At 30.0% G+C, this 26,266-nt stretch overlaps 1 long non-coding RNA gene across 1 annotated transcript in view; it reads right to left on the reverse strand.

The window, feature by feature from the left end:
- LOC132942606 (uncharacterized) overlaps positions 1-26,059 on the reverse strand; it is a 50,829-nt gene extending 24,770 nt beyond the window's left edge. Inside the window, exon 1 of the long non-coding RNA XR_009664297.1 lies at positions 26,004-26,059. This is a non-coding gene — a long non-coding RNA (uncharacterized LOC132942606). The remainder of the gene's footprint in view (positions 1-26,003) is intronic.
- Between the last annotated feature and the right edge of the window lie 207 nt (positions 26,060-26,266).

The following is a 26,266-nucleotide window of genomic DNA, read 5'->3' on the forward strand; positions in this document are numbered from 1 at the left end:
TTTTTATTTTTTTTTTTTTTATATCTCATTGTCCATTGATATGAATAAATAATGAGTGAAGCAGAAGGCTTTATTTTTCAAGTCTAATAAAAAACTAAATACCAAATTTAATATAAAGTCAAATATGTGAAACAATCGAAAATATTATCATCTATAATATTTGTAATAGTTGAATTTACTCTAAGATTGCCATATATGCTACTGTTACTCTATCACTATATATGTCTTTTATAGGTATTTAAATCTTGGATTGTACATTTTAAGGAAAAAACATTTATTTTACCTACTGGGTTTTATTTATGTAAAGGTAAGATTATTATCTAGGGCATCATCTAAGTTTTTTGTAATATTTTAATTTTAAAGGGAGTTATGAATATTATATTAAGATGTACAAACAATTTACAATTCTAAAATACTCAACTTGCTTTACAATTAAAATATAATAAAAATCCATAAGTTGCCCTAGGTTATAATCACTCCTTTAAATTTTATAAGAGGTTATTCACTCTAATTTTTAAACAAACAGAGCTAAACGTTATTTGCTGATCATATAATTTGGTATATTACGCACTTTTAAGACGTAGACAACAAATGTCTGTGTAGAGTCCTCTTAAGTTAAGAGAACATAAGATGATATTTTAGAAGTTGACAGTTGAAAAATAATAAATTTGACTCGATAAGTTAAAAGTTATTACTGAAAAAATTATTAACTTAACTCAGTTTAATAAAAAATTTATGTACTTTTTTTAATTAGTATGTGGATCACATAATGACTGCATTCTTTCTAATTACTTAAATTATAATATTTTAATGTACAGTGTATATATCTATTTTAAATCACATGATTATTTTTTTTATTATTATTATTAGATAACTCGTGGCAACATAGGCCATTGGGTGTGGGGGAGGGAACTGTAGGTTTTTAAATTGGGTAGGTTGGTACATATTGTGTGTGTTGTTTTTTGGCAGAATTTCTAATGGGGCACCTGTAGGTTTCTGTCATGCCCCCCGGGTGGGGGGATGGCGGCACTTGTTCTCCGGACACCGTGACTTGCCCGAAGAAAAATAGTATTTTTTAAAAACATTGAACCCCAAACTAACACCATATTATGTAATTATTCACTATTCAGAAGTTCAATCGTTTAAAACATGTATGGGGGGACGAGGTGGCCGAGCGGTCTAACGCGACGGATTCGGCACAGCCGGTCCGAGTTCGATCCTCGACCACCGGGCGGCATTTTTCTCCGTGCAAGTCACGGTGTCCGGAGAACAAGTGCCACCTCCCCCCCACCCGGGGCACGGCAGAAACCTACGGGTGCCCCATTAGAAATTCTGCCAAAAACACAACACACACGTGTACCAACCTACCCAATAAAAAAACCTACAGTGCCCTCCCCCACACCCAATGGCCTATGTTGCCGAGGGTTACCTAAAAAAATAAACATGTATATTTAATTTTTGAGCAATACCCTGAAATATTTTTTTTGTTTTTATCTTAACAAATAAGTACCTCTTTGCGCCAAGGAAAAAAAAAGTTTTATGATTATTTCATTTTTTTTTTTATGTGAAAACATCTTATACGGCGTTCAGATGTTTCCGCTTTTGCAGTGAAATTTTTCGAGCGTTATCGTTTTCGCAATTTTTTTGTCCGAAGTTCTACTGGTTTTCAAATTTAAAAAAACACTAACTGTTAATTCGGAAGTCAGATTTGGATGTAGGTCGAGATTGAAATTCGTGCCGAGTGAATTTTCTATGGAGGTAATATTTATTTTTTGAGTTCAATTTGTTTGTCACTTTTATAATAATTATACTATATAAATACCTACCTATTCTATTCTATTAAAAGCTATCTCTGTGTTCTGAAAAATAAAACTTCAACAAAATATATTATAATTCTATATGTATAGTTTGTGATCATGATTTATAATAATTGATAAGAAAAATGAATGATAACCGAACGATCGCCGAACGATATAGGGTTACACCATAGATATATTCAACAATAATTGTTGTATATATCTATGGCTACACATCACATATTCACACAATTGATAAGAAATTTGTTCTTTCTTCGACGTCTTGACGTCCTGCCATTTAATATAATATTTTCTGTGATGCTGAATTTCTGATCATTCGAGCCGTCTCTGTATCACCATCATAAACTAAGAAGTATAACTAACTTCAATAATCTTTAATCCGTAATCGTGCTCTGTTCCACTGGATTCTATATTTCTTATAATACTTCGAATAATACTAACTGAAGTTAACTACAAAACAAATAGGTAAGTATCTACGTACATAATAATGTATGTATTATGTTTAATTAAATATTTTATCATATTTTAAAGTACTCTTGTATAGTATACTACCATCCGTAAAACTGTACGCCTTTATCTAGTAATACTATACTAATTAATTACAGTTAAACTAATAATATACCTACTCTATCGCAGATTAGCAACATTTTTAAGTAGTTTAAACGTGTAAGTATAATGTATTGTTATATCTATAACCAATATTGTTTTCACGTCATCCCAGAAAAAGTAATTTTTCGTTGATATTTACCAGTTATCCAATAACTATACTAAATATACTAAAAATATTTCGTAACGACTCAAGTCGCAGGTACTCATCTCCTATACTAATAAAATATAATAAAGATATAACATTTAGAACAATATGTCATATTTTTCGGTAGTTAACAATCATACCATATATAGTATTAAACCAACAAAGTTGCGGTAGGTAGCATACTACCACAAGCACTTTCGGAAAAATTCCAGTTTAGCTCCCGAGCGATTTTTTGAAATTTTTTTTTGTAAAATGTGTGTTTTGTATGCTTTTTGTAATGGTACTTTAAAAAAAAAGTCGCTGAAACTTTTAATGGAAGTTTTGTTCAAAAAACTTCAAAATACTCGATTTTTAAGTTTCAAGTTTTGAAGTTGCGACACTTCAAATAAAGCAGTGATTGCCCAGTTTGTGGCACTCGTCGCTGCGCTCCTCGGCGCCGTCGCTCCGCTCCGCAAATCGAAAATATCCCCCGACTTGCTATGCAACACCACCTCAAGTATAGGTCACAGGATAAGTTATGTCGTAATATATGGGCCAGTGATTACTCAGTTTTTGGCACTCGTCGTTGGCTCCTCGGTCAAACCTGAGAGTCGTGTACCCCGCGTGGCATTAAAAAGTATAGTGTTCCGCGCATTGGTATAAACGCAAAAATCGCTAATTTTGGAAGGCCATAACATCAAAACTATGTCCGAGCGACTTTTTTGGCGCCAATTGGCGTCATAAGTATCATTCAGCAACGCGTTTGACGCCATATGGCGTCCAGTATATATTAAAAGTATATGGTGTATTACTCGCTACGCGTGGCTGAATGTTGTTTTATTATTATTTAGCGTGATTAAACGCATATTTTAAAATATGTATTCGTACGCCGTTTGGACGTATGATCATATAGGAGCAGTTCCTTTATGCTATTTTTAGAATTTTATTGTTTTTTACTTTGATCGATCATCTTATTGGAGACTTGGAGACATCTTTATCAATTTTTTTTTTTTTAATGCGTATCCCTACACAACGAAACACATAATATTATTATTGACATGACGTGTAGTTTATGAGTGGAATCGACAGACAGGACCAGATGATTAGCTATTACCCTTTCACGAGAAAAACAATTAGGTGTTACAAAAAGCTAGGTATACATATTATACAAATGCTACTTTTGAATTCATACAATTTATATAATCAATATAATATCGGTACAACATTAAGTTTATATGATTTTCGCATTATTGTCCTAAGTAACCTATTACCTAAGCCGGAAGCACCTTCAAAATCATTAAGTATCGAAAATCATTTACCATCTACGCATGGAATGAGTGAAAATGGGAGAAACTGGCGAAAAAGATGTCAGCTGTGCTACAAAAATGGTATCAGAAAAGATAGTACATACTACTGTGACGCTTGCCCTAAAAAACCAAGTTTGTGAATTAAAACGTGTTTTAAAAAATTTCATACGCAATAAATTGTATTTTTATAAATTAAGTTTTCACACAACTAATAAGTAGTAATAAACAAAAATTAATTTTATTCATATTTTTTTTTATCGTTTTATACAATATAATATATTGTATTTTTTTTAAATTTTTTATTTCTATATAATAATAAAAATCAATTTTATTTATAATTTATGTAATACTTGTATATTTTTAATTTAATTTTATATACTTCCTTTGCATTACTAAAAAAATGCAATGAAAATAACCAAGACACCAATTGGCGTCCATGTGCACTGTTGAAAAAAAAATTCAGTGACGCTAACGACGCCAATTGGTGTCATAAAAGTTCATAAGCTGAAAGTTGAAAAAGTGATTGATATGTGTTATTGAACACATATAAAAACTCTTTTCTTAGTACCAAAATTAAATTTGACGAAAAAAGTGACATACGCACTGGGCGGGAACTGAAAAAAGACCTAAGCAGTCAATGTGTACCATTAAAAAAAGCATACTAAAACACACATTTTACAAAAAAAAAATTTCAAAAAATCACTTGGGAACTAAAGTAGAATTATGCCACACTTTTATAATTAATAATATATACATTTATAATATACTTAATAGTTAATACTATCCCTAAACAATATTATGATTGTATTGTTATTATGGTTAGATACAAATAGAATTTGATCAATTTTGCAAAGTTATTAATTTTTGCTGATATTGTATAAATACAAAGCATATCTTACTCAATACCTCATTACCTATATTAATTATTAATATCTAATCATTACTAAATATGAATGTATTATACTATTTCTAGACATTGGCCAATGACAAATTAACTTAAAAACAATTTTAAATGTTTTAAAATATATCATAATATGTAATGACTATTAAGTATATGTTATTCACAGTTATAAAAGTAATTATAAATTATCTTACTTAATAGTAAAAGAGATGGATTCTGTAAAATGTGTTTTACCGTGGACGAGTGGCCAAAAACAAGTTCTGTAAACCAACGGATGTAAACGAGTTTTATGTTTGTAGAGAAGAAGTGTTATGTGATATAATCTTGGTGAGACTTTAATAACTCATAATACCTAATTGTAACGGTAATTTGAAAACCTACCTTATAAAACAAATACGTCGGGCATATTTTATTTAACAGGTTTATTTTATGCACACAAATTGAATAGTTATACAAAATATACAATAGTTATAGAAAATATGCAAAGACAATAATTACAAAAATAGACAAACAAAATAATTATACAAAATATAGAAATGGTTCGACTGCATACAAATTTTACAAATTATACATTGTTCAAATGAACATAATACATATAGCAATTACAATGGTAAAGCCGGACGGAAAGGTCACGACTATACCTGCCGCATAAAATGGTAAGGAGAAGAGATCATTAAGTCCGGTTGCGCACGGCTTCTTCACTGGGGCACTGCGGAACGCCGCCGTCATCGGTGGAAGAGGCGGCCGCGTTGGAGGTGGCCCAAAATCTGCTGAGGTTACCGCGGAAGGAGGTGGCGGCGGCAGAGGCGGCCCAAAATCTGCATAGGTTACCGCGGAAGGAGGAGGCGGTGATCTCGGGACCGGTTGTACCGGTGGCGGCCCTGCAGCTGGATGAAGCGACGAGGTTGTCGGCGGAGCGGAGATTTGGTGGCAATGTGCGTTTTCTGCTGTCGACGTCACAGCAGCAGCGTAGTCAGCGTACAGTCTCGTCGACATCATTGCCCGAAACGTGTGGTCCATTTCGTTGATTTCCGACGAGTTTTTCTTCACGGTCTCCTCCTACACGAGCACACGTCATTAGTAATGTATTATCTATTAACCGATATTTTCCTGTATATTTTACTTTCGAGAAATGAAATCTGTGTTTTCGGGCTGCCTAGCTTGCAGCTGTTGGAGTTGTCGGACTTTTTCTCGAATTTGTCGATGTTTTCTAAACGAACGGAAACGACTAATGTGTGATACTGCTATGGGTATAGTCAAGTCGATATATTATATAATACTAGCCAACCCGTCACAGCTTCGCCCGTGATTGGTTGTTTATTTTGTTTTTGGACAATGATATGTATAATTTTTTATTTAAATTTTATCGTTTAATGTGATCGGCAAGTGAATATAAAAAACGGTTAATGAAAACGTATTGAAATGTTTCTAACGGTATTAATGGTATTAATTTTTATAGCACTTCATTACCCGTAAAAAAACGCAAATCTTAAAAAAATGATGATTGTTAATCTACTTTTGGGTGTAACATGCTGCAGCCTGCAGTAAGTGCAACTCAACCACCCCGGTAGGCAATCCGAGTACTTCGGATCGCGGACAAAGGCAACTCTTTCACCAATCACCTTGGTAGACAATTTTCAATAATTCGAATTGATCCAAGCTTGTACTTGATCTGCCCAAAAAACCAATGGCAACCGATAATAAACAAACACAAATAATTTCTACTGTTGACTGTAACCAATGGGAACTATTAATAAATAAAAATAAAATTTCCAATGTAAACTTCAATGTCCCTGTTTGAGCACCTCTTTAAAATGCGAATTTTGGCAAATCCTTTCTTATTGCACGGTGAAAACATGAGAAGAACCCCTATTCCAAATTTCAAGTCTGTACGTTGAGTAGTTTTTGAGATACAGTGATCAGTGAGTGAGTGGTATTTGGATTTTATAAGTATAGATTACTTTCAGCGGACGTCGTCTCTGGATTTTTCAACTTGTCGACGCTTTCTGTAGAACGGGTTAAATCCATTTTGATATTCGATACTTGAAGTCGCAAGCTGTTAATTGCCAACCGCTGCTCGTCCACCGTTGTTTGTATTGTATAAATAGCGTCGGCCATATGATGCTTTAATGCCAAGCATTGCATTTGACAAACTTTTAAACTGTGCTGAAAATCAAATCAAAACCGTTTATCAGTACCGCGATATTATGATTTCATTCAATTGTTCTAAAGTCGTTATTCGTTTCATACTTGCAGATCTCTGATCGCCATTTTATTGTCTGCGTCCATAATATACAGTTCTAGAAAGTATGAAATTATGAGGAAATATTTTTAATTAAAAAATAAAACTCAATATAATTTAATTATACATGGAAAACTAACCTTCTATTGATTCCGATCGACGCGTTTTAATCAATTTTTCATTGCTACTTCCCGTTTCTGCATTATAAACTCGTCCGTGCTCTATTAATATAAATAGGTACCTACTATTATATATGTACTACTCAGTTTGTATTACAATTTACAATGTATATATATTTGATGTACCATATTGTATATATTAAATTATTACGTACCTACCTTTAAATAATATACACTATAAAAAATTATTTATAAATATTTATATTAATATTTAATAACACGCATGTTAAAAATGTTTGCAAATTGCTTGTAAATATACAATCATAGCGAAGTTGAAATGTATTAACCACATTTGATGTGTACGATTATCAGTAGTCACAGTTGAAATTTACTTATCTTTATTATTTGTAAATTTAACTACTAATGTGGAGGACTGGTAAGGGATGCCGGGATGCGATCACATCTCATGCCCCCATGTGCATTTGGAAAAATAATTTAAATAAAAACTGCTTAAAACAAAATAATTATTTCTAATCATTGTATTTGTCGTCGACAAACAACTACCCCATGTATTATTATCATTGAATAAATGATTTTACATGGTTCACTGCACCATGTCCATAGCTGTTGTTTGATTATTTTTATTTTTTTTTTTTATATGTGCCGATATGTTTATAAGCGAGCACGATGATAACGACGAACGTGCGACGGATATCACATTCCACCACCATCACCACCGCCGCCGCGTACGTCGCGGCTGGGTTGATATAATAATTATTATAATTATTAAATATTATGCCCGTATACCAGTTCGGCCGTTGCGTTTATGCGTAACACATTCGGTCCGGTCGCGCGTGATATGTATCGGCGATCGCCGGCATTATTATTCTCAAAATATTACACGCTGTTGTTCTAGTGTTAATAAAAGTGTGAATCCGTTCTTTATTATTATTCCGTCGTGTTAAGGGTTAAAGATCGTACGGTGTTGTTACCACGGCGCGGCGGTGAGTGACACATATTATAATATAATATTATAGTGGTGTGCGGGCGTATACTCGTACGCTTTTTTTTTTTTTATTTTTATTATTCATAAAGTTTTACTGACGAATGTCATCATAACTTATTGTTAGTAACATAATTTTTTTTTTTTTTTTAACATTTAGAAAATAAATAACAATTAAAAATATGTGATAATATAATACTGTTGCCGTGATTGAGTAACCCGTGCCATATCGGTCTATGGTCGGCGGCGGCAGCAGCGTTCCCGGCAGATGCGTATGCGGTCGGCTACCGTTATATTAATATTCTTATTGTAAAGTCATGTGCCCGTATGCATAGTCATTTTATGTGTCACATAATACATAATTATGTGACACATAATTTCTTTTAACAATTTTCTCTTGCACAGTGATATTTATGTATTACATAGGTCATAAACAAACACATAATGTTATGCGCTAAAATTCCGCCACCTAAGTTTTAAGTGATACATACATTTGTTATTTTTACGTGCTATCAATATTTTTCGAGCTCAAAATATAAATTTTAAAAATATAGTAGTATGGACGATTTTTATAACTTTGTGAATTATGTAGAAATGGTTGATGAATATTTCGATGAATTTGATGTTGAACGAATTCCAAGAAGGTATATTCGTAATATTGAAGATCCGTTTGAAAAATATAATGATAGTACATTTTTAAAACGTTATCGATTTCCAAAACTTATTGTCATGGATCAGTTATTAAATTTATTAGGTATTAACTATGCCAATAATCGAGGATTGCCTATACCTCCCATTCTACAGTTATTGACAACATTACGATTTTATGCAACAGCAAACTTTCAAGTGAAATACCACCTACCTAATTTTAATTTGTAAAAATTATTTAAGACATGTTAGGTACTTTTAATTTATAGACTGTCTGTGGAGACTTGAGAGGCATTGACCAGAGTACTGTGTCTAGAATTATTAAAAGAGTTTCCTATGAGATTAGTAGTCGTTTTAGGGACCATGTAAAGTTTCCTCAAACTGAAGCTGAATGGACAGTCATTAGACAACAGTTTTTCGAAATAGCTGGAATGCCAGGTGTAGGAGGATGTATTGATTGTACGCATATAAGAATACAAAATCCAGGTGGTATAAATGGAGAAGTATTCAGGAATCGTAAAGGATGGTTTTCTTTGAATGTTCAAGTAGGTACCTAAACAATATAATAATAATATTATATTTATTTATTCAATCCAAAAATATTATAGTTAGTTTGTGGTCCATTGATGGAAATACATGATTTGGTGGTTAGATGGCCAGGTAGTTACCATCAGTGGCGGCGCTAGGCGTGGGCGAAGTGGGCCATTGCCCACGGCCTCGCACCTCAAAGGGCCTCGCGTTTCATAGGGACTTATAATTAACCATAGAAAAATATGGGAGAAGTATCTATACAAAAATTTTTGTATCCATGAAATTATTTTATTAAAAAAAAAATCATAAGCATAAATGTTATATTTCGTCATATTTAGTCATTACTAAAAGTACCAGATCACACTATGCGTTTTGTCGGTTGCCGATCGGCAAACGACCGCGACTATTCTATAATTAACATATAAACCGCGTTATCGGGGCCAGACTGACCGATTCGGCGAACCGATTTTATCTAAACTCGATAACGTAATTTCATTTTGACAGTTGTTGTTAGTTCAATTGGTTGTGTTTTATCCTCGTTTCTGTATCGATCGATTACCGAAAATTATATTCAATTTAATAATATTTAACGAAGCAAAAATCATACCACACGTACCTAAGTTGTAAGTATAAAACTTTATTAATTGTGTTTACATTTTCCATTGTTTTTTTTTTGTTTTATGATATTAGTTATAAAATTATTTTATTATAATATGAAAATAACATAATCAGTATGGAAAACGATTTATTGTGACAGAATAGATATACCTATAATAATAATTTTTTATAATATAATTTTTATAACTTTAAGAACTAATAAATAATTGTAATTTGTAATAGAATATTATTTGTATTATAAATATAATTTAATAAATAATAAAATAATAATTTTATAAATATTACATAATAATTTATTATTAAAATATAATTAACTATCCATATGTAGGTATCATGTCTGGATCTAGTAGAGACAGAGATACTGGTCGGAAATGGGAATCTGGTGCTTCCAAAAGAAAGAGAAAAGCTGAAATGATGCAAGTGAACCAAGCTATGAGTACTAGTATGATGAAATTTCTAAACAAAACCAGTACATCAACAACTACAGACTTAGACGAACCTAATGCCAAAATGGATTTAAATGAAGGAATTTCAAAATACAATGAAGAATTGACAAAAGAAGTTGAAACTAAGTCTGATCTTGAAACTTCTCCGCCAATAAATACTTTTGAAAATAAAGAAATTACTTTTTATGTTAACTCTAATATAAATAATATTTGCGATTTAGAGATGCACAAACAAGAAATTGTTTTAAGTGAACCACTAATGAGTTTAGACCCAGCTACAGACTTAGACGAACCTAATGCCAAAATGGATTTAAATGAAGGAAATTTATCCAATAAAATTTCAAAATACAATGAAGAATTGACAAAAGAAGTTGAAACTAAGTCTGATCTTGAAACTTCTCCGCCAATAAATACTTTTGAAAATAAAGAAATTACTTTTTATGTTAACTCTAATATAAATAATATTTGCGATTTAGAGATGCACAAACAAGAAATTGTTTTAAGTGAACCACTAATGAGTTTAGACCCAGGGAAATGGGTGTTTCCGTTATCAGGTTCACAGCGTCACGATTTAGTTCAAAATGGTCCTCAACAGATGCTAGATACTTGCGATGAAAATTATCCTTTAGACAATAATAAGAGACATTTTTCTAACTTCCACTATACAAGAAAATTAAGTAATGGCGAAACTCAACATCGCAGATGGCTAGTTTATTCTCAATCTCAAGATAAAATATATTGTTTTCCGTGTACAGTTTTTTCTAATTTACAAACACAAATGATTCGTGAAGGATGTTGTGACTGGAAACATCTAAGTACAATTTTGCAAAGACACGAAAAGAGCAAAGAGCACATGGTGTGCATGATTAAATGGGTAGAATTTGACAAACGAATTAAACTCGGGAAAACAATAGATCAAGAAAATGAAAAACGGATTCGTGAATCACAAAAGCATTGGTACAATTTGTTTGAAAAATTAATTAATGTAATAAATTTCTTAGCCTCACATAATCTATCATTTAGAGGTCATCGAGAATCAATGAAGTTAGATGATAGCAATAACTCTGGAAACTTTATTGATTTATTAAAATTATTGTCCAAATATGATCATTCATTACAGAACCATTTTCAACTAATTAATGAAAAACAACTGGCACAACATTATTTGAGTCATGATATCCAAAATGAATTAATTAAACTTATGTCTAAAAAAGTAATTGAAGAGATTATTAGTAAAGTAAAACTAGTGAAATATTATGCTTTCATGCTCGACTGCACTAGAGACATAAGTCGCGTTGAACAGATGTCCATTATTTTAAGATTTTGTAATACGTCAACCGGTGATATAGAAGAACATTTTATTGGATTTATTGCTGTTGATTCCACAACAGGGGAACATTTAACAAACATTATTCTACACGAGCTAAAAAGTAATGGTTTAGATATTCAAGACTGTCGTGGACAAGGTTTTGATAATGGCGCGAATATGGTAGGAATAAACAAGGGTGTTAAAACACGAATATTAAATATTAATCCAAAAGCATTCTTTGCGCCTTGTGGTTGTCACAGCTGGAATTTGATTTTAGTAGATGCTGCTAAGTCTTCCATTACAGCTACAACATTTTTTGGCTTTATTCAAAAAATTTATTTGCTCTTTTCAAAATCTAGTAAACGATGGGATCTTATTAAAGATAAATTAAAACTAACATTAAAGTCTTTATCTGAAACAAGGTGGGAAAGTAGAATTGCTGCAGTCAAAGCAATATTATTTCAATTTGACGATATCATTGATTGTATAAATATACTTAAAATGCAAATAGTAGACGCAGAAACTCTATGTGATTGTGAAGCCATTTTAAAAGAAATGTTAACATTTGAATTTATTGTTGCAATACATGTGTGGTATGAAATTTTACTTCGTGTAAATAATATAAGTAAAATCTGGCAATCAGTTCAAGTTAATTTAAAAATGGCTGTTGATTCTTTAAATAATTTTTGCAATTGGATTCAAGAATATCGTGATATAGGATTCAATAAAAGTATTATAGAATCTCGCCAGTTCATAGAAAAAAGTAGTTATGAAATAGAATTAAATTTTAAAAACAAGAGAATAGCAAAGAAGAAAAAAATGTTTAGTTATGAACACACTGATGAACCTATAGAGAATGGTGAAAAAAAGTTTAGAGTTGACTTTTTTAACAGCATGATTGATGGAATTCTACATGACATTAAATGGAGATTTAAATCATTGAATGAATACTTTGAATATTTTGGTTTTATTTATGATATGAATATTTTAAGATCCATTTCCAAAGAAGATCTTTATAAGCATTGTTGTGATTTAGGTACAGTTCTTCAAGAAGGTGAAAAGAGCGACATTCAATCATTTGAATTATACGAAGAATTACAACTCATAATTTCAAGTCTACCAGACTTTATTAAGGATGCAAAACAACTCATCAAATACATAATAGAAAATAATTTACAAGAAATATATCCAAATGTTTATATAACAGTCAGAATTATGCTCACTATTCCTGTCAGTACAGCTTCAGCAGAGAGAAGTTTTTCGAAGCTTAAAATAATTAAAAATTACCTACGAAATACGATGACACAAGAAAGACTCTCAGCATTAGCAGTTTTGTCCATTGAAACGAAAATTGCAAATAATTTAAATTACGAAGATATACTTAAAACATTTAGTGAAGCAAAAAGCCGAAAAGTCCATTTCTTGTAAATAAAAAAAATGAAACTTCTAACAGTATTATTAATTTAAAAAAATATGTATTTAATTTTATAATTATGTTTAAATAAAATTATATTGACTACTTTGCAAATAAAAGGTTAATAATTAGAGTTTATTGTTTTAAAAAATTGTAAATCTTAATATTTATTAAATAACTATTGTTACTTAAATGTTTATTAAAAAAATTTTAAAAAAGGGCCTCTTTAAGTCTACTTCGCCCACATATTAATTTTACCTCGCGCCGCCACTGGTTACCATGATAGCTTTATCTTCAATGCCAGTCATGCATGTGCTGTATATTCTAACAATAATCATAACCTTATACTTCTGGGAGACAATGGTAATGATGATAATATACTGTATTTTTTTTAAATTAGTCATGTAGTAAGCACATTAAATAATTAATAAATTTGTTTAGGATATGCATGCAAACCTTACATATTTACACCTTTACTTAATCCAGTAACAAATGCAGAGAAAAATTATAATAAAGCTCATATCAAAACCAGAAATATCGTAGAGCGAGTATTTGGTGTATGGAAAAGAAAATTTCCATGTCTAAGGAGAGGTTTAGCTAATTCACCAAACACAATAGTTTCAATAATTGTAGCTTGTGCTGTACTATATAACATAAGTTTAAAATTAAGATTACCAGAATTTGCTGTTGAAGATGAAACTGTTGAAGAAGTAAATCATTTTGTTAATTATGAAAATAGAGAGATTATTGGTGCAGCTGCTCGGAGAGCTTACATTATTAGACATTTCACTTGACTAAAATATTTATTATATTTATCAAATTCCTTAATTTGTTACATGTGATAACAAAAAATTAATTTATTTGAAAAATAATACAATTTAAAGAAGTAAACAAATTAGTAACACTTATTGATAATAATATTTAGTAGGACTTAATTTACTTAACTTATGTTTTGTTTATAATACAATATATTTAAAATTTTTGATTTTGATCTTTTAAATTACAAATTTTTAATAAAAGTTTTTCTTTTTTTAACTTAAATAACTCATTTTCTTCTGCGCGTTTGGCTATCAAACCTTCAATTAAAAGTTTTTGATAATCTATCTGAAAATTAAAATTAAGTAGTTTAGATTATGTATGTTTAACATAACAATTTTAAAATACCACCCAAATACTATAAATAGTAAAGTATTTCAGTAATACTCAAATACTTTTCAGAAGTATTTGAAATGAACTTCAAATACAAATCATGTATACTACAGCACACTTTGTGTAGTACAAAAAGTGTAGTATGTACTACAAAATTTGAAAATGTGTAGCAAATAATGTTTTTTTTCTATTATTACTACCTACTGATTTTGTGGGTCTTCAGTATCTGTGTACATCACTGGCTATAAAAGTTTAATTAAAATTCAGTGTGTAGTACGAAAAATTGAAAATTTCAGGGCTTGCCGCCGTCCATAATAAACGATAATGATAATTATTGATAACAATTTTCTTGGTAAATAGGTAGTAGGTACTAATAATTAGTAAAAATATATTTGTATAATTAAATAATTATAATGTTTAAACTATAAAGTATAATAGCCGTTAAGTAGAAGCTTTTTACATAATATTATATATTTTGTTATTTTATTATTTGAATACTTTTACTCAAATACATTACAACACTGGTTAAATGGAATTATGAAAAAGGTGGAATGTAGTATATTACTTTAAAAAGTATGGACATCTCACCAATGACCAATTAGACAGTGTTTAAAAAATGTTTTCCTGATATTCTGCTGGCTATTCCTACTGATACAAAAAACATACCTGTGACTTGTATAAAGACGATTCACATTCAAAAGATGATTTAAGCTTTTTTAGTCTTAAATTTGCTTCCTCACTTACCATACGTTTAGTAGATTTTTTAGACTAATTGGATGTGGAAGGAACTACAAAGAATAAATAGATAAAATAACAAAGCTAAAATCGTCACATTGTCGATTTGTTATGTTATTATGTTAATACTTACTGTGAATTATTCTTAATATTGATAGTCATATATATGATATATTATGTATCTCTGAGACCGGTCCGTTAGGGAATTTTATAATGAAAGGTCTGTTAAACGGGATTGCCGTATTTATACATTAATATGTATTCATGTGATTAATATTTGATTTGTAGTAATGTGTAAAAATATATCTTATATTATCGTTATGCAAAGTGTGTGATCTATTATTCGTGTCAACACACCACTTAACCTTATAAACTTGTAAGCGCCGTGGTACATAGTATATCAACTCTAGGGAGACTTGATACTCTACACTGTCTATTAGTTTAAAATTGTAATATTATTAACCACCTAATAAAATAGGTAGGTAATGGATACCTAGTTATGTTTTAAATAATGTATTATCATTTAGGTTTGGCTAGTCGTATACAATATACACGTATATATACACTAGTAATGTTTTTTGAATTCACACAATGTTTAGAATTCAATGGTATAGTGAAACTTCCATAAACAGTAAGTAAATTATTGAATAATATAATACGATAAACTATAGTTTTAGTGTTAATATTATATCGCAATGATATTATATTACCTTAACTCTGAAATAGGTACGCTTAATTATAAATACTTGTCATTAAATATATTTTTGACTCCAAAAAGGTCTTTACAATAATTGTACTTTATAATGTGTAATATTATGTACAATATTATGCAAAAAAGATTTAAAGATTTAAACTATTTCTCCTAAAAAACAAAGAAAAGACCGGTTAAATACGTGAGTAAAGAACAAGACTTAAAACGTGTTAGCATGATTATTGTATAGTATCTAATTATCTTATTATCTTATCCGTTATTTAGCACACAAAATAGTGTGTGATTTTAACCCACTATAACTTTAGTTATACCATCATGACCGATAAAGTGTGCGGTTTTTGGATGCAACCTTAAAAATGGGGCCTTCGATATTATGGATGTCAAAGGATCATGAATGCCAATATGTCTGTTTACAGTTGTAAGTTGTGTGTGAGGGGGTGGGGGTTAAGGTTTTAAACCTTATTATATATATATATATATATATAAATACCGGATCATGAGCAGGGGCGTCATTTGGGGGGGGATGCAGGGTTTACATTTGCACCAACTTTTTTTTAAAACGCCTTCTTTGGCCTGCCAACAATACATAAAGGCGCCGATATACCTAAGTGTTTTATATTACGTCATATATTTTATATTTTTTCAGCATTAAAAAAATATGTATTGCATTAATGCTTAATTTCCAAGAATATTTGATGTGGTTTTGTGGTCAACACAATATTATAATTGATAAAATATTGTGAAGAAGGATTTTATTTCGCATTCGTTCTGGATTCAGTTTGGCCAGGTAGCCAGGTGGGTAGGTTAATTGGGTACCTACTATAAACGTAAGTGTATATTATTATATATACCTGGGGTGGCCAGCGAAAAGAGACTCGCGAGCCATCAAATATATTAATAAATATGGAAGAGCCAAAATGTAAAAAAAAAAGATCATATTATTATTTAATAAACATCGATCAGCATTAACGGATGATTATTTATTTAGTTAAGGACTGCGTTAACAACATAAAGTTCTGATTTTAAAAAACTTACACGCAAAATAAACATCACGCAACAAACAAGAAAATAGTCAATAAAGAAAAATTATATCAAGAACACTTTATTGTTACTAATTTTTTTCTATACACTGTAATTTCATAAAATATTATACTTTTTCAGTACATAAATTCATATTAAAAAAATTTTTTTGTAAAAATGTTACGATAAGATGCGAGCAGCAAAAGCCTATAACGCGATTTGGCCACCCCTGATATATACCATTCAATACACATAATATTGACTCGTGTGGGTAACAATGACTTAATAGGCTATTAACAAAAAATAAAAATTTAAAAATAATTCAATTCAGCGGTGTTAATGATAATTATTCTAGTTAATATTTTTATAAATTTTATTTTTCATTTTTTACTAAAAATAACATAATATCTGGCTCTGGCTCTGAAACAACCAACAATCCCTTCTAGAATTTCAGTCTGAAAAGGAACTTATCATACTCATTTTAAGGATCTTGAAGTTACCCTGAATTCCTAACTCAAATTAATTTTTATATGCCCTTTTTGTATCCTAAATTCCTACTTCTAGCTTATATTATAATGATTAAAATATTCTAAACTTAAATTCCTTATAATATTTGAAAAATACATGTTTATTAATGTACAATGTGAAAGATGACATCGCGGATCCGAATCATAACTATACTGTCAGCAAATACAAATTTATACAATTTTGCATAAAATGTATTGTAACACATCCAATGCAGCGACCAACCCAATGAAGTTGTAGGTATTCCGTATTTTCAACAATATTGTAAACACCAAGTTACACTTATTATCCGATTATTGTTGTACCGGTGATTATATTATAATATAGTTAATTCATATTTTTATAATTTCACATGATTTAAATTTATATCCTGATTTGATGTAATATTTAACCTGTCTAGGAAATTCATACAAAACAATTGGCCATAGTTTTCGAATGGGTTTTTCAACTGTTAGTAATATTATTAAGGAAGTATGTGAAGCTATAAATCGAAAAATGATAAACATATATTTGCCTGAACCAACACAATCAACGTAGTTACAGTCAGCAGAAACATTTTTATCGAAGTGGAATTTCCCAAATGCCATCGGTAGCATCGATGGTAAACATGTTACCATAAAATATCCTAATAACACCGGTTCAAGACACTTCAGCTGTTACCTAAAAAATGTTCAGTCATTCTCATGGCCATTGTGGATGCAGATTATAAGTTTTTTTGTGTAGATATAGGTGGATATGGCCGTAATAGTGACGCAGGAATTTTTGAAGCATCATTTATGGGACAACGTTTTCAAAATAAAACAATGAATGTACCCGTCGACAAACCATTACCTAATCAACAGGAACCAACACCATAATGTACTATTTGGAGACGAAGCTTTTTCATTGAAACCATACCTAATTAGGCCATTTCCCTACCGTCAGTCAAGGCAAGAACGTACAATAGATTATGCCACGCTAGACACGTCGTAGAAAATGCATTTGGAATTTTGTCTAAAAAATTTAGAATTTACTCCAGACCATTGGAAATGAACGTAGATACAGTAAACACTATTGTACTGACTACATGTATTTTTCACATTTTATTAAGAGTTAATACATCTGTCGATACAGATTATTTTGAATATATTGAACAAGAACTACAACCGGACTTGAATGCATTAGAGCGTTAATAAACGATCCCAGAAGAGGATCCAGTGAGGCTTTTGGAGTGAGAAATAAGTGTATAAACTGGTTTATTCAAAATGAATTGGAAGTACATTGTCGTACAAATTATTTTTGCAGTTTAGTTTAATATTACATTACATTTATCATTTATGAATAAAATTATGTTATAAATTATAATATATATAAATCAATATTGTGTATTATTTTGCATTGTCATAAGTCATAATCCAAATACAATTTTATGATTTTTTATAATACCTATGTCTAAGATTCCCATTCAAAATAATTGATTTTCCTTATGATACCTATTCATTTTATGTTCAACATTATGAAACTGTTTTATTAATTTAGTTAATACTTTTAAATTTTAATGAATATATTATGTTATTATGATTTCTTAATATTATATATAGCTTTTAAAATCATTTAGACACTACAATACTACATTATATAAGGGTACTATATAAGTACAATTATAAATAAATATTATGAAGTTAAAATGGTTAGTTGTTCTATATTTAACATTGCAGGATAAGTATTAGGTTTCTTCTTTATAAAAAGTTCACTAAATATACTCAAAATCTAAATATATTTTAATAGTTTTATTTACATCTGAATATTTTCTTTTATAAATATTATTAATTAAAATCGGTGTGCAATTATTGTAACATGTCCAAGGGCGTTTATCTCAATATTTGCTAGGGTAGTATCACCGAATAAGTAATAACGCCCCTGAACATGACACTACTTATCATTTTCCCCTCGCATTGCCTTACTGATCTCATTGTCGAATACCCGGTCCTTAAACTGCGGGTGTTCTTGATTATATAATAACTCATATTAAATATAGTAGTATGGGTACACATAAACAAGACACGTTTAGGTAAAAAAACTAACGATAACATTTATATGTAATACACGTACTGTTATCGACTAAATTGCAAAAAATAAAGCAAGACGAAAATAATGGTTTTTGATTTTTATAGATTGAATATAATGATCAAATTTTTTATGTAATATTATGTTAAATTATTACATTTTTTTTATAGATTTAATATAATTTGTAATGATAAAAATATTTTTAAACTTAAGTTACAAAAAAATAAAAATGTTTGGGAGACAATTATAAGAGCCAACGACCTCGTGGTATCTCCTGGGTAATGCTAATTATTATAGTCTATAAAATATGTAACATAGTAATAAAAAAAATGTGCTCCTAAACGTGTGTAAACATAGTACATACCAAACGTGGTATTATTTTATTTAAATATGATGTACCTAAATGTTTGTAATGATATTTTTGGTGCCTGAAAAAATGTGTACCTAAACGTGTGTACTCGATCGTTTTATAACTCCCGAGTAAAAATATCGTTTTTTGCCTAAATTAATTAGTAATTAGGTATTTCTTTTGATAAAATCGTCACAATCCGATTTTGTACCTATGAAAAAGACTTCTTTCTAGTTTAATTATTAGCGTCGATATTAATGATATAGTATTCATTATTATGTTCTTTCGTATTACCAAGGCATAATAATAAATGTATGAAAAAGAAACGTTCGTCCGTTTTAGAAAGGCATACTTTGCTCAGCGAGAATAGGTATATTGACCGTATCGAACGTTACTCAGTCTTAAGTCCATGTAAAATTATATGGAAACATATTATAATGATTAACTATTCAACACTCGAATACTACGGTATTACGATAATAATTGGTACGAACGAGTTCCGTTCGACTTCCCAAAATGCTTATTACTACCTTTTATAATATATTTATTGTTTATATCTTTTGGTATAATATATTCGATCGTCATTATTCATTCACACGCACTTTGTTTATATTTTTGTATTTTATACTATCGTTGTAGCCGTTGCAGGTAATTAATTATTATTGTAATATTACTACATACGTATTGGTTGAAAAAAGAAGAGAAATCTGATCAAAAATAAAACGAAAGTGGATGGCAAATTGTTTGTGTGACTGTAAGGAGGTTTCAAATTTTCTTAGTGGGTTTAGTGGGTTTAGTGGGGTGGGATGGGTGGTTGTCGGAGATCCTTACCATACATTTAATTTTGTACTTCGGCGCCACTGGCGTCCGAAACGCGATGGAATACGCTACGCTGTGTATAGCCCCGGCCGCGTATTTACGGATGCTACTTGCTACGCCACAGTCATCCTCACTCCCGTTTCACATCAAAATTAGGGGCCAAAATTTGAAAAAGTGGTGTGGCCGATCTCACGAAAACATAATAACGAATTCAAATCAGTTTTTAAATGTCTTATCACACTATTAGGTACATCGGGTACGATGGACAAAAGATTGGTATGTTTTAGTCGAAAAAAAAAAGGGTCGGTATAGAGTCCCTTTAATTTTTCTGGCTAAAAACAGAAAAACACTCTAATTTATTAGAATAATACAAATCACAACGTAGTCAGGCATTATAATATTGTTTATATTATTGTTTTTCGATTCATGTCATTGATTACTTGTCATTAATAAGTATTATGAATAATAGCTGTCCGCATATAATATACATAAGTATTTTGTTTTTCGAATAATTTATAGCTAGAAATAATATTGTTTTTGAATTCATTGTAGATTGACGAAGATTGTTCCGACATTGTTCAAACAAGAATGTTCCATAAACTTATCATACAGAAAATGCTGAAAATCTGCAGTATAATCGCAATGCCAATTTTATTGACGGACGGAAAGTCTTTAAATATATTTAGAAAAAAATAGGTAAATAAAACATTAGAATTCATGATAAATTTATAATTTAAAATGTTTTTTTTTCAAAGCAACCCAAGAATTTACAAGAAAACGTAGTATACAAATCAATATATTGGGATATTCAGAGCCTGTCACAAAAAATAGCAGAGGCAGAAGATCATTTAAAAGATTCAGACGTTTCTTTACAGGAAAAAAATTACTCATTGGCTATGAAAGGGCTTTGGTACTTTTTATAGCGCAGCTCAAAATTTTTTCTCCAAGGGCCCACTTCCGCCTGAAAATTCAATTAATGGAAATGGTTCGACATTAATTAAAGGCGATAATTCAGAAATGAATATAACAATAATTAATAATAACTATAATAATTGTTCAAGGGCCAGTGCTCGACTTGGGGGCGGGACGCAGGGGCCGGACGGAGTCCCTTAACTAATTTTTCTGAAACAGAACTTTGGCAACCTTAGTCGATACTGTGCTAGTAGGCGAAAACCCAAATATTATATTTTCACCCAAACTAAAAATATATAGGTATAATACATGATTAATCAAGTTGGTTATAATTAAAATATATAATATTTACCTCTGGTAGTTCAACTTCATAGAATTACATACATCATCTTCATTCAGTTTCTGAATGGCTATAAAAAAATTACTTCAAACAAACATAAACTATAAAAAGGATAGTAAATAACAGCTTTTGGATGCACAGTTTTTCTACTATTGCTAAAGATGTATTTATTCTTTGCAAAATGTTTACTACATACTCTACACTGAACGAAAGACACTAGTCACTTTAACAAAAATATAGATACATTTATAATATCATTGATAATATTCAGTCAACAATATGCATATATATATAATATATATATTAAAGATAGAAAAATTATAATAAATAATAATACATTACATAAATATAACAAAATAAGTATATATAATTTTGAAAAACTATTAGGTTGGTATCTAAATAAAGATTATTAGATAATGTGTTATAAAATTGTGACTATGTATATATAGATAGGCACCACAATTTAAACAAATCATGATAATTTTCAAAATTTAAATCATCGCTTTTGTCTACACACTATAGTATCTTCATTTACTTAAATTATTAATCTATTGTTATAATCTGTAATATATATTACTGTTTCACTATGTCTTGTTAAGTTTATCATAACTAAATCTTGTTTAAGGGACCATTAGCTCACTATAGATTTATTAAATGTTTTGTGTGATCCGGCATCAGTGGTTATATTTATATACCGTGGTAACCGCAAAGTGTTTAAAATTAGGACCGGTGTGGCGTCAAAAAATACGTTGAATTCAAAGTATATCTACCATAGTATTGTTACGTATTTACTTTTTTGTTACAATATACTTTTGGGAGCTGGCAGTGAGGTGACGCTATATATTTCCAATTTAAACTAATTGAATAATGTGTTTTAATATTTTTTGTTATGTCTCATAACGTTACTTTGAATTGTTTGCTAACCCTACGTCCCGCAAGTCACAACACCCACGACATGTGTATAACGCGTACATATTGAGCACACATAGTGTCTGTATAATAGTAATATACTTGACATCGGGCATCACGCGAACGCTGCTGCAGTGGGATGTCAACCCACAACCACCAATAATCCACCACCACCGGTTTAATCATCTTACAAATTACAACAAATATCTACATTTCATCACGATTTAAACTAGACGATTATTTTTTAATAATTTATAAATGTGTTTATTGCTGTTGTAAATTTAATATTAAATTTGATAAAAAAATATCAATTAATCTCAAATTACTATATACTATTATACATTTTACTACATTCATAACAAATACTATTGATTTAAAGAAACGTAGTGTCTTTTTTTTTTTGACATTGCTGACTATAGCAGATAAAAAGGTGTAAACACTATTTTTGTCCTCGGGTAAATAACTATAGGAGGTTATAGTATCATTTTTTTTAAGACTTCAAACTGCATGGTTATTAGCTAGATTTTACTGTGGACATTATTCCACACCATTATTTTTAACTTGCAATAATTCACTATGTCATGCGAGAAGTTCAAAAATAAATCATAAAATTAACTTCGTTTTTTGACACTCGGCAACCCCATTCGGTTTGTGTGGGTGAAAACCGTAGGTTGGTACGCGTTTTTTTATGTGATGCAGTTAGATCATCACAAAGAACCCGGGTGGTCACCCATCTGGGAACCTGCTTTGCCGCTGCACAGTGCACACATTACCATATTAGTGACTGCGTCCAATCACCGCGCTTCACCAGGTCACCATAAAATTAACTCTAATATCAACCACGTTAAATTGTATATTATATGTTTACCAGTTTAAATTCTTGCCAAATGTATGGTATGTAAAATTAAAAAAATAATTGTATACAATATTACAGTCCTTAATACAGCAAGAGTACTGAGTAGTAAAATATATAATGGTATATACAGATTAGTGTGAATTGAATCATTTGTTGATCATTGCCAGATCGATAAAATAAAATATTGAAGTAACTTGATTGTTATATTTAAAAGGTGATTTTGAAAGGATTTAATATAAATACTTGTTACTACTATCTTAGAAAATTAAGGTTTCAGAAATATAGTGAAAATACATTGGACTACGATATGTTATTTGGCATTAGCGAGACTTAAATGGTTAACTTAACTATTTATTAATCATAGAAATAATAAACTAGGTAGAGGACCATAGTCAAATACAATTTTAATGTTTAGAAAACCATGTAAACATAAGTCATTTCATATTAGTAGTTCAAAAGTAATGAACATTAAAGATTAAAGACATAATTTTTGTTTTGAGCATTTTAAATTAAAATTTTGACAAATCCATCATAATCGCAAACATTATCAAATTATTTTGTATTTAAAAATGTCTAATATGTTCAATTTTTATAGCCAAGAACTAAAAGTTCAAAACAAGATTAAAATATTTATAAATATAAGTTATACCTATTTAACTATTGCAAATAATAGGTAACAACTTGGCAACAAAAAACCGCGTAAAACGAAAATATTTACACGACACCAGTTTTGAATTAAATTTATTTTGATGTTTTTGTAGTAATTAAAAAAAATGATTAGGTAACTCTAATGAGTTAAAATTTTAATCAAATACTTAAAGTACCTACATTTTATATAGACCTGATATTATAATGTCTAAAATATTTCACATTTTGTAGAGTCTGGAGTCTGCATAGTACCTACCTATAATAACTTATTATTATAGCAAAATTACATTAAAAATACAACATCTAGGACGTTATCAAATATGTATGTGATTTACCGAATTCGTTACGAAATGTATTCATTTATTTTTTTCCATTATTAAGTAGTGTTTTGTAAGTACCTATTATGAATTTTTTTCCTGTATAATAGTATAATATATATTATTATGTTAGCACTATTATTATTAGCGTATTATAAAACCAGACTTGACAAGAAAAAGAATATGAGTTCTAATATTTACTAGGATAACCATAGGTGGTCTTAGGATTTGAATTTTGAAAGAAATTAATTAGTCTCGTATACATTTTAAACATAATATAACGAGCCCATATGAACCCATGGCTGATGGGCGTTTCGCTGATAAATTATTTAACTAAAAGCTGTTTTTGAATAAATCTGGATTATCAAATCTATCCTAAGTACACCTATAATTGTATAATTAATTTTAATTATGCAAACTAAACAACGACCTGCAGCCACATCTTAATTGGTTGACGGAATATAACTTCACGCGTAAACTTAGCACGCTAAGTACTGTGTTGGCAGCTGTTTTAAGTCGATGAAAAATAATTCAATAAATTGAAAACATTACTTTGCTTTACTTTACTTTAAACACTATATATAAATATCAAACTTAAAAAAAGTTAAACGCTTATTGGATACATTCATTAAAACAATTTACTGTAGAAATATTACAATATATAAATAAACTAATTCTATTCGATTAAACAGTGTATAGGCATAATCGTTGTCAACAATAAACAATACTATATAGGCCAACACAATAATATCAATTTTATTTTATAAACGACATAGTGTTATAACTGTTTATACGTCATAACTCATAATAATAATAATGAAAATTAATAATAGGTATATAACGTCATTGAAGTTACTTCGGATATTACTTATGTGGGTATATACATACAATAGTATATTGTGTGGCGAGGGCTGGAAGTGAGCAATTTCATTCGCGGGCGTCGTGTGTAGTGATCCTCATTTCACTAAAGACTGAAATTACCTTCCCGCACGAGCCACACATACTATTTTTTGTCACGACTCTACGTTCATCGATCACTATGCACTATGCAGGGATCTATGCAACAACCAGACTATTCTACAAAAACAATTCCATGAAAGAAAATTGTTTGCTCGTCATGCTGCAGGGAGGTTATAATATGAATATAAGATGTAACCCACGATGTGCGATCTACATCGTGATTTAACCTAAAGTTGACACAAAATAAAAATAAAATATAAAAGCACAAATCGTTGTAAAATAAATGTATTAATGTTTATTGAAATTTGTACTTATTTACATTAACGAGTTAAAAAGTTAAAGTTAAGTTAAAAAGTTTATTTTACTTAAACTTTCTTATTTAAATAGTTACTTTTAGCTTTTCATTAACTTAACTGTTAACTTACTACATTTCTTTTTTAATTAACTTGAAACTAACGAATTAGAAAGCACTCATTTTGGGTTTTTGGTTGGTTTTTTGAAGTGTAAAGTGAAAACTGCAAGTAGACAAAAAAATATTAAATTAAAAATAGAAAACACGAACAATTTAAATTATATAAAGATCAAAGAAATGTTGTTTCTCGTCAGCAAAATACTCACAGAATATTATATTTGCACGAAAATGGCGTTATGCCAGAACGAAGCATCAGAACGTCCTTTTATACATCAGTGGCCTAGTGAGCAGAGCACATTGGCGTGGTGGCGTGACCATAGCTCTGAAAGGTGATTCAAGTAACTGATTTTGTACGTTGGAGACGTCAAATATTACTATTTATTTACATATTTTACCATTTAACTTTGAAAACATATCCATCGAGAATTGTGTGAACGGATCAATTAATATATTAACTAAATCTGCTTCT

The sequence above is a fragment of the Metopolophium dirhodum genome, chromosome 4 (genome assembly GCF_019925205.1).
Source record: "Metopolophium dirhodum isolate CAU chromosome 4, ASM1992520v1, whole genome shotgun sequence".
In the NCBI taxonomy this organism is placed as follows: Eukaryota; Metazoa; Arthropoda; class Insecta; order Hemiptera; family Aphididae; genus Metopolophium; species Metopolophium dirhodum.